Source organism: Phaethon lepturus, unplaced genomic scaffold, assembly GCF_000687285.1.
Source record: "Phaethon lepturus isolate BGI_N335 unplaced genomic scaffold, ASM68728v1 scaffold15003, whole genome shotgun sequence".
NCBI classification, from domain to species: Eukaryota; Metazoa; Chordata; class Aves; order Phaethontiformes; family Phaethontidae; genus Phaethon; species Phaethon lepturus.
The window spans coordinates 129041-140480 of NW_010529878.1; positions in this window are offsets into that span (position 1 = coordinate 129041).

Here is an 11440-nt window from a genome sequence, read left to right on the forward strand (position 1 = left end):
AAAAAAAAAAAAAAAAAAAGGTAGTCCAACTATAAAGGACCTTTCATAAGCTCTAGCACTAACACTTCTAAGCTGGTACAAAAAAAAATTAAAAACAAATAATATCATTTAACAGAAGGTAGCATTAAACTTGCCAAGTCATTTTCCCGACTTTCAAAAGAATGCACTGATATCTGTACTGTTGACTTCTGTAACTAGTAAAGCAAATGGCCCAGGATTGGATGAGGGGGACACAAAATTTGAGATTTTCTTGTTTTCATCAGAGTATCTATGCACTTAAATATACCTGCTTTTTTGTCCAATACACTAAATATTAATGGCATAATTTAAATATTATCACTGTTCATTATTATCTTCATTTAGCAGCTGTCAAATCTCACTTTGAAAAGTAGACAGAATACAAAAAAATTAACTACCTAATGGAGTAAGATGTGAAGGTAGAATCCAAATCTGTTCTTTATACAGAAGCTCTATCTGGTCTCATCTGAGTCAGAGTTCCTGTAGCTTGTTACAGGACTCTACTGTTACATCTTAAGAGGATCACAAAAAAGTAGTAAATACAGTCAAGAGTCCAGGGGTCCGTTTCAGATAAAAAAACACCACTATTTGTTGATACCTGGGTTCAGATTTGATTTAAGACTAGGAATAAGTTGTGGTAGTATTTGTAACTGCTGTATCAAGTTTTAAGAAAAAAGTATCTTAGACTATTAAAATTTAGGAATGTTACACTGAAGTCCAAAACTACATCAATATGCACACTGAAATCATAGTAGAGAAGAAATGCTGAAAATATCACTCCCACTCTTATCTTCATATTCCTGAACTTATTTTAATTACATGGACAAATTTAGCTAGTATACCACGCTTTTTCAATAATATCCCTTTCATTTGCTGCTAATCCACCGTAGACTCCTTAAATAGGAGTATTTAAATCCCTGTGTTATAACAGTGTTTGTCAGAGCAAAAGATTCCCATGACATGGGCTCTATTTGTCACTTAATAGCATGATTATAACGTTATTTAACTGAAGAGTGAGCTACTTGCAACAACTGCAGTTCACAAAGGCTCCCTCTAAAGTGCCCACTGATAATTAAGCAGTTCTATGCTATATGCCAGCGGTTTTGAATTTCTGAATCATGTTGACATGGATTTCAACGTTATCCTGTGAACCTCAGCTACTGGATTGTTAAGTAGGATCTTTTCTGGTACTGCAGATTTTTAGTGTTAAGATTTTTGTTGGTTTTTTTGGTTTGGGGTTTGGGGGTTTTTTTTGCTCTAAGTCACTAACATAGCTGAATGGAGCAATGTCTATCCTTTGTCACCACACGTACCATGTTTCATTTAAGGAACTGGTTGCTTTTGATGGTGGTTAACTTTTTGAAAAAGGTAGAGACTTTACCAGTATTTCTTACAATTTTTGATGGCAATAAGAAACACTACAAAACTGCTACTTGACAGGAATCCCTCTCATTTTAAGAGGCCAGGCACAAATGATAACAAACAACCTGAACTCATTTTCAAACTCTATAATGTTTCAAACATAGATTATTTTGCAGCCATCAATATTTATCCACAGGATCCACATAGTATATTTCATGATAATATTAAAAGAAAAAGACCTACCTCAAAGAGAAACAGACAATTTATCATATTATCAAGCTTTCAAATTCATGCCCGCATATGATTTTACCCTAAATCCACTAAGGGACTGATTTATTCTTTGATCTATTTTTTATTACCATTAGTGATGGTACCAACTTCAACGAGGTTTCTTTGATTTCCCCCCCCCCTCCCCCCCAGTGATGAACAAAATGGAACTGGAAATGCTTATCACCAGGAGAAAACATCACCCCACACACATTTAAGTCAACAAAAAAATTAAGTAAGTGTGAGCCACAGCATGCTTACAGTTGCGTGCACTTCTGATTCAGAATCTTCACTGCTTTACTCTTTTTTTTTTTTTACTTTTCCATCATAGAAACTAAGAAATACTCTTCACGTAAAGAAATAAAAAGTTATTGATCAAAAGGCGGATGCTTGCAGCCACATCAAGCAGCAGCCAAGATGTGGAAAACAAGAAAATGATACAGTCTTACTGAAACAGAATTCTACATTCCTGACATTAATCTGCAACTAATAAGATGAGTGCTCATTAAAACTTGTATCAAGATGCTGGAAACAGTGAACAGAACTATAAATACACAACAGGCAGTGAGCATATTGAATGGACAAACTGAGCTCAATCACATTGATATATGGCATAAAGGGTAATTTCTTTTAATTGTTCCAAATTAAAGCTGAAGTATCTTTTTTTACTAAAATAGTTAAGTACAGTCCATGTTTGGGAAAATGCATCTAGCAACCACTCAGCAAATATTTTAAAAATATCCTGCAATTTATTTCAGAAAACTGTAAGAATATGCAGTATCAAATTTATTTATATACCAGTAACACTGGGAAATATATAATCCTGCTTTTAGCAGTGAAACAGTTTTGCACCAGAGCTGCATTGAAAGCTAAAGGTTGAGAAGAGAGACCTTTGAAAAAAGGTGAAGATCTCCCTCACAAGCATGGCTATTTCCATTTTCTTAGAAAGAAACACTGGGATACTTGAACAAATAGGGGAAAAAAAGTCACAAAAAACCCAAACCCACCACAACACACAAATTCTCTATAAAACAGAACAGTGCTCTACAAATTCAAATATATAGTCGCTACCATTTAACGACAGACTTCCAAAGACAATATAAAAAAATCAAGTTAAGGGTATGATTCATAATGTTATTTTCTTAGTGTTTTATTTGTGTGTTTGTACACATTAATACATTTTACAAATCAAGTGAAAATTGCTCTAGTTTTTTTCCTTGAAATCTGTTCATGCCTCAAATCTGAAAATTAAAATCTCTGCTAAAGCAAACAGAAGTCATCCATGAACCACCGGCAAGAGAATGCAATATCACAATAAGATATTATGTGAAACCACATATGTGATCATTGGATGTATTTCAACTTAAAACACATTTTATTCATTTAAAAATGAAAGCAAATCTGATTTTAGTCACTTGTGTCAAATCCTTTGAAACAGCAATTGTCAAGATCACCTGTTTCATACATAATGCATCTTGTTCTACTGCCTCACTGACAGTTAATAACTTTCATTATCGAATAGTAGAAAAATACACTTCACAATGTCAACTAAACGATTCAAGTACTTGCAAATAAGGATAGGAATACTACTCACAGCTGAATGTTATATTGTCTATTACCTACTTACACCAAATACAATTCTGCCTAGAGCCAGTCATACACATAACAATATTTCTTCATTCTGGAGTAGCAGAAATCAGCTGCCTTCTTCCATCCCTCCTTCAGCTCAAAACACAGAGAAGATGTAACTACACTAACTTACACTTCTCATTTAACCAAAAGTTCCATTTGCGACAACGTTATTCCCAAAACTTATAGAAAAAAAAAAACAACAAAAACTTATATGTTACCCCTTTTTTAAAAGGTCTTGCATTTAAAACATAATCTATATGTATTTTGTAATTCTTCTTAAACCCAGGGTATCTGGAATTTTGCACTACTTGCATGAAATTCCTGGAAGGAAAGTTTAAAAAAAAAAAAGTACTCCTGGGTGTCAGAATTCATGCATTAGACATTAAACGATAACAGAACCTTACTTTTTCTATACTTTTCTTTTTCAGTCACTTCAATTTTTATATATCCATCAGTTTATAACATACTCAGAGAAAACTGAGCATCCTGTTAACTTACTCCCACAGATTTTTGTAACAAGTTCTTACAGTTCTCCAAGCCTGACAGTACAAGAGTAGCTGAACTCTAACCATAATTCCTGCTCAGCAAATTATCAGCATGCCTGTGTAAAACAGGACTACACTATTACAGCAACAAAGCATGTATAAAAGATATTTTAGTATTTGTTTATTCCAACTTCACATCATGCTGTCTGGAAATGGCCACTGTGTTCCATTTCTGAAGTTCTAAGGCTCATGAGTGATCATATTAAAACATAGAGAAATCATATATTTACATAGTCCATAACTAATGTTATTTCATTACTTATTATTGTAATTAATAACTAGTTAAGCATCAACTAACTTATTTCTTCTCCCTTGGTAAAATGGGAAAAAAATAGTTCAGGCAATTTTACATTCATCCTTGTGAACAGAAGCAAAATGTTTCCTATTCAATCTATTTCCTTCAAGGGGAAGTTTATACAGTACAGCAAAAAATAAAGTTTTAGCAGTAGCATAGTTTCCATGGAAGTCTTTAGATAAGAAACAGTATGTTTTTCATCCAGTGGCAGCATAGCTACTCCTTTTCATATAGGATTTTTTTGTTCTCCTTAGAGATATTTTAAATGGAAGTGAGATTCCAATTAGACTGTACTGGTCAAGAGTTTAAAATATGAAATATATCATAAAAGAAGTTGTGTATACCTTAGCATATACCTCACCAATTAACAAACTAATCACCATGTTTGTCCAAAGTTGTCACATGTAACACAAGAATACAGTATGTAAGAATATAGATGCATAAATCATAAACTCAACTCTGGAATCTCAAAGAGTACCACGAACATGAGAACTTATTGCACATGTTGCAAGGAATTTTCTCATAATTTATGCATGGGTCCAAATAGCAGGGAAGCAATCAACACATTTTTTAGCTAACCAACCCTATCTAAATACACTATATGAATAAAACATTACAATATGTAATATAAGACTCTCCTAAGACAGCATGATTTGAGAACAAGGCTTTTACAAGGGCAGAAAAAAAACACCTGAAGACAAGTTATCTTAGAATATAAAACAAAACCACAGTCCTTTTACAGAAAAAAAAACACAAAACCAACCAAACAACTAACAACAGAGTGAAACAAAACACAAAAATTAAGATGCCTCTCCACTCGCTATCCTAGTAGGCAGTTCATCCCAGATAGGCCTGCACTGACCCCAGCTAGCTTGAGGGCTTATCACTCCCTCCACAGACCCTCAGGCAGTTGCTAGGAAAACCCTTTCTTTTCTGTTACCTGAACATAAAGACAAAGCCGCCATCTTTAGCTTTAGAAGGTCCTGTGATAAAAAAATGCAGAAAGACTGGGGAAATACCACAATTCACTAACCCTCTTCTCACACCCTCGTAGCTGTGCTGCCCTCGAGCGGGTCCGAGGACAGCGCCGTAATGGCGACGCGGCTGCTCCTCAGTGCAAGCGCGCAGCCCCATGTGACAGCCCCGCTCCCGCGCCACCTTGTCCTTCTGGAAGCTTCCCGGGAGTGGGCGGGGCTTCCGCCTTTTTCCCAGCGGGTGGTTCCCTCCTCCGCCGGCTTCCAGCCGCCATCTTTCACCCGAGGGCTTCCTCCACCGCCTGGCGGGAGAGCGATACCTGACAAGGTACCCCACCGTGTTGTTGTGCCCAACAAACATAAATAAATGGTAAAATAGCAAGCCTGTTCCATATAAGCTGTGGTACGGGTGTGTGTATTTTCTCTTTTGCACTACATATGCAAATGAAGAAATCTGGAACAAAGAGAGGTGGTAGCTTTTTGTAAACTTTTACATGAATAAATATTTAAAAATTCTGGCCTGAGTTGTCACAGGCTGGCCTGCAAATATGCCAATGTTTGATGGGTTCAGGTGGAGAGGGTGTTCCATGTTCCCTTTCCCAAAGCCGCTTCAGCGCAGCACTGTTGATACAGGCTTTCAGTGGTATGAGGGGAAAAAAACTGTATTTAGCGTCTACAAAGCACTTTGGGGATTGCTCAGAGTGAAGGTTGTTGTATATATGAAAGTTGTCAGCAATAGCAGCCGCAGCATAGTGTGGCTTTAGAAAAAATTTATTTGAGGAAGAAGTGAACCACCCTTTTTCCTCTACTAACTATAGGAAATAAATGTATATGAAAGAAAATTAAAGGCAGTTTGATAAAAGATTTTGTGTGATTTATTGAGACCAAAAGCATCCAAATTTGATCCCAGCTGGTTATAGTTAAAAGGATTAAGACCAAGCCTTACTAATTAATATCTTACATTATTAAAAGTGTGAATTTATATCTTATTATAATATTGAGTAAGTATATCTTTAAAATTCAATCAAATTCAGTAGTATAATTTGATTATTTCCTTGTGACACAACTCTTTAACTACCTGTTGTTCTTCCAATCCTCCTAAGGATGAATTCTTTCCTTACTACGTTTGTAGCTCGAAATGATCTTTGCTTCAATACGTTGATACAGTGCAAGTAATTAAAGGTAGTAATAATAATTATTTTATACTGTGCTTTCTGTAAATTTTTTTCACATTATTTGATGTAACTTTCAAACAAAAGATGTATAGCAAATTATTCATGAATTGCAATAAAATTTAACTTAATCCTTTATATACTAACAGAGTAGGACTGAACATTTAGTAACTCAATATTAGCATATGCATGACTATTAAAGATATACCAACTCTTGAAAGATGAAATCCTGTACTTTTTTAAGAAATTTCTCTTATTAGTAGAAAGTATCATGCCTTACTGATATAAAAGAAAAATACTTCTTCAATTCTGTAGTTTATAGAGACAAAAATGTAAAGTATTCTTCTCTGTTATTTTACAAAACAACACTGTAACCATCTAACTGTTCTGGTAAAATACTTTCTAGTGCATAGCACCTCTCATCCTGACAGATCCCCAAACTGCTGTAGAGATTGCAAACACATGGATTGCTTCTCAAAGCACTGAAATTCTCTGCCAGGAGCACTACACTAAAGTGATTCTGGAAAGGGGATTGAAAACTAAATTATCCAATGGAAATGATGGAGCATAGCTGTTTAGACTTGGGAGAAAGCAGCTACCAAAATTCAGTTGGACTGTTTGTACAAAAAATACTCAGTAGAAAGAGTCACAGAACTGGATGAAACAGAATTATAAGGATACTTTAAAATGTGTTACAGCAGTTTGATGTGCAGGGCCTGATTCTGTATTTTAAATTCTGTTTTACTGGTATAATAGATGTGGTTTAAAAAGTGGAGGATCTGCTCAACAATTTTCTATTGAATTGATTCCAAGCCCACTGAAATTAGTGATATCTTCTCTAAGGTTCACAAAATTTGACAGAACTATAGCTCGGGAAATCGAATGCTTTAGCATAAGTGTAAAGTGAGAGAGCCTACATATCTCAACAACAGAACCTTATTAAATATTTCCATAGACTGTTATGTGTCAGCATTGAATACTTAATTTTACCTTTTATTACAGATGTCAGGCCAGATCAAAACAATGCTATGCTTTTTACTGAAGCCTGCCAGGGTAAAGCTGATGCTTAACAGAATCTCAGAAAACTTGATTTTAAAGTTTTGCCTAGATCCATAAACTTTATAGAGATACTATAGCTCCTTCATAGACTTGTACTTAAATAATGGAAAATGCGTTGTTTGCATTTCTTCACTGCCTCCTCACTGAAACCTGTCAAAAATTAGCATGAAATAAAGGTGTTTTTGTAACGTGGACAAAATATTTCTAGCTGGAAATCTGCATGTCCAATGTGGCCAGCCTACTGTCAATGATGTCCAGCCCCAAGCAATATGGCATGGACTCCGGATTGTAATGTAGAACAAAAAAATTTGGGACGTTATTTCCCATCCATTCTCCTTCTTCTGACATAGTACAAGTGGATGAACAGCTTCAAAAGGTTTTTAAGGGGCTGGGGGAAGTAGTAACTACATTAATAATGAGAAGAGGGTACATCTGTATATCAGAGTCCAGTAGGTCATTCACGTTCATGAAAAAGGTTTTAAAAATCATATTGAAGCACACTTTCTCACACAATATCATTGGCCCATGATGTGTTTTATCATTACTGGTACACTGCACAGAACATCTTTTAAGAAAACAGAATACTAGTTCTTGAAAGTAGGAATTAAATGAGGAAAAATCTTAAAGGAATAATGTGAACAATGGTTAGATTAAAGTTTCAAATAGATGTATATTCTTCTTCCTCTGCTTTGTCTAAAAGTCATGTCCCTATTCCACAAACTCCAAGTGAAAAAACTAATTTTACATATTAATTGAATGATTTCACCACTTGATAACAGCTTATTATTTAAATGTAATAAAGATAGAAAAGAGTACAAAAAATGCCACAAAACACATACCAGCATATTAGTTGAAGTGATCACAACACAGAGAATCTTTGAGTAACATAGGATTGTATTAAATACTGTGTCATTTGTAAGTTTTATCATGCTTCACATTTTGGTGACTTGGCCTGTTTCAGTCAACTAGAAGTGACCAAAAGCTTTTTGTTTTTTCCTGGAGATTAGACATTTGTGTTAGGGTTGTAACAGAAATGTCGTGAAAACACATCAGATAGACTGTTCCTTTACATCAGCTCATTATGCCTCCAGATCGAAGGCCTATGAAGAAAATGGACGTTTTCCTTTATATGCAGGAGTTGTTTTGAATTACTTAAGCAAGATCAGCGTAAGTGACACAAGGACATAATTGTATGTTGCTTCACAAGATAGAAGAATAACAGTGATAAAATTAACTGCTCCATCAGTTGCTGGTATAAGAATTAGAAATATTGATTTGCAATTAAATGAATAGGGAAGATAATAACATTTCAAATCTTTAACCTTTGACAATGTAACTGTCAGTCAGGACTGATGATGATTTCCAGTAAAACAGGTGCTCAGGACTTAACAAAATTCAAACCCTGAGTGTTTAGTAGAGAAAACTTGGTGTTCTGTTACTAAAATCTATCAGAATTCCAGTGTTGTGTTATATGCAATATGTATTAAGTATTTAGTCTTACGAGGAGTGTGTGAGGGAACTGGGGTTGTTTAGCGTGGAGAATAGGAGGCTGAGGGGAGACCTTACCGCTCTCTACAACTACCTGAAAGGAGATTGTAGCAAGGTGGGTGTTCTCTTCTCCCAAGTAACAAATGCTAGGAAAAGAGGGAATGGCCACAAGTTGCAGCGGGGGGGCGGAGTTAGACTGGATATTAGGAGAAATTTCTTCATGGAAAGGGTTGTCAAGCACTGAAACAGGCTGCCCAGGGAAGTGGTTGAATCGCCATCCCTGGAGGTATTGAAAAGACATGTAGACATGCTGCTAGGGACATGGTTTAGTGGTGGACTTGGCAGTACTAGGTCAACGGTTGGACTTGAATGTAAAGGTCTTTTCCAATGTAATCAATTCTATGATTTTGAATTTTTTCAAACATGCCAGTATATAAAAAGAGTATGATATGGTGTCTTAAGTTTGCAGGTCTATTTGCCTAATAGAAGTCCACTATATTTTATGCGACGTAGTACATTACACCTAATTTCTGATATCCAGATATGATGAATTCCTAGAGGCAGTCAATTGTCTCACAGTGATGTTTTTCTATGCGTCAGTAGAAGCATGTATACCATCAGTAGTATTAGTGATGGGATTTTTTTTTTAATTGTGTACCACATATCACAGATTTTTTCTTTTTTTGACAGAATTTGAGGAGGCATGTTATTCTTTATTGCACAGTGTGGATGGATGCTGCGTTGTTTAAAATGGAGAATCATTCTCCGTAACCTGAGGGATACTGCCAAGACTGATTTCTTTAAAATCAATTCAAGAGATTCATGCTCAGACTTGGCTGGAATATAGGGGCATATACTTTTTGATCAAATCACAAAAATACAAGTACTTGTAGTTCCTCTTCTATTGGGATGCAATGTTTTCTTGTAAGGAAAAAATAAATAATTAGGAGTTTTCATGGAACACACTATATTCTGCCATATATTTCCTGGTATATTCTACTCTTACTCAGACTAAAGCCCAAGAATATCATGTTGAAATTTCTTTTTGTCCTAGAAAAAATATTATCAGTCATTTGAAGGAATCATTTAAACTCATATGATTTCAGGAGAAAACAAAACAAGTAATTACGCTAGCCACACAGTGCCCTTTCTCACACAATTAGAAATCAGTGTAATGGGGCTTTCTGTTGTTTGTTCATTTATTTGTTTTCTAACAGAGACATTAGGGGAATTCAGTTGAAAAATATCTGCAGGATGAATTTCCAAGCTGATGACCAAAATAGTGTTGCGTGGAATGCAGATTATGTTCCAGTTCTTGGTTCAGGTATAACACTTCTCACATGGTCTCTGCAGAGCAATAAAAGCTTTGCACTCTCCTTGACTGCTAATATTTTAGAATTCTATCAATGATAGATAAAATAATGATTAGAATTTCAGCCATCTCATTAGTCTTGCATTTGACCTGAAATTAAGAAGGTGAATAATCATATTGAAATAAATTTGTGGTTAATTATTTAGCCATTCAGTTGAACAGTAAAACTATTTTTGATGAAGGCTTGCTATTGAAATGATTATTTAATTACATTTTAAATAAATAAAATCTATACTTTTTTTTTAATCAATGTCCAAAAGCTCAAATTGAACACCACCTCAAGTCTTCACGTATCTCCGTTTACTGACACTAACAAGAGTCACAGACCAACAAATGAAAACATCAAACTTGTTGAAAAATATAGTTTATCATGGTTTGTTCTAGAATAGGACTCGGGCTGCAATACTCAAAGACCACAGATCATGTCTAGCCTTCAGTTAGTAAAAAACAAACCAAAAAAGCCAACAAGTGTAAGCTTTGCTTACTATTCTTAGTTATTGTTTTCCATAGATTGCTATCTGAAATCAGATTGAGTGTATGTGTACAACTAACTCCTAAAACATTACTTGTTACATTTGCTCCTTATATACAATAAACAATACTGACTCTTTTCATCTTCCTGAGCATAATATAATAGCCCATCAGGTGTCTAAAACATTGTACTACTACTACTTCATTGTACTTGCCAGTTTTTAACTTCCCTCAAGAGAAGAAAGAGCTTACGATGGTTAGAATCCCATCTTTTGGTGGGAAACTTTGATCTTTTATGGTAGTGAGAAGGAAAAAAGACACACATATAGCTAGATAGTTTTTGATGCCGGCACTGTTAAGACATTACTGGGTAACAGAAGAATGTTTTCACTATAGGTATGAATGAGTTAGTGGTCTTCCTTAAGAAAACATCTAGAGAGGAACTAAATATTGTCTGCAAGACAAGAACAAAATAATTGTGTGCTAAGTTGGTTTTAGATAGGTTGTACTATCTGCAGAGTTCCATGCATATGTTCCTTTGCATTGGATAGTTTAAATGCGTCATCCTCTATGAGAAATTAAAAGATGCATTTTTATTTATTTTTCACTTGGTGCTTTTGCAAATTGTCTTTATGTAAGTCTTCATTACTACGTTTTAGCAAGCAGGCCACCTAGTGCCTAACAATAACAAGTACTTTATAACAACCTGAAGTGTTCTGCAAGAAAAAACAGTATACTTATTCAACTGGATATCTAAATCATGTTGCCATGTTATAAATCTGCAA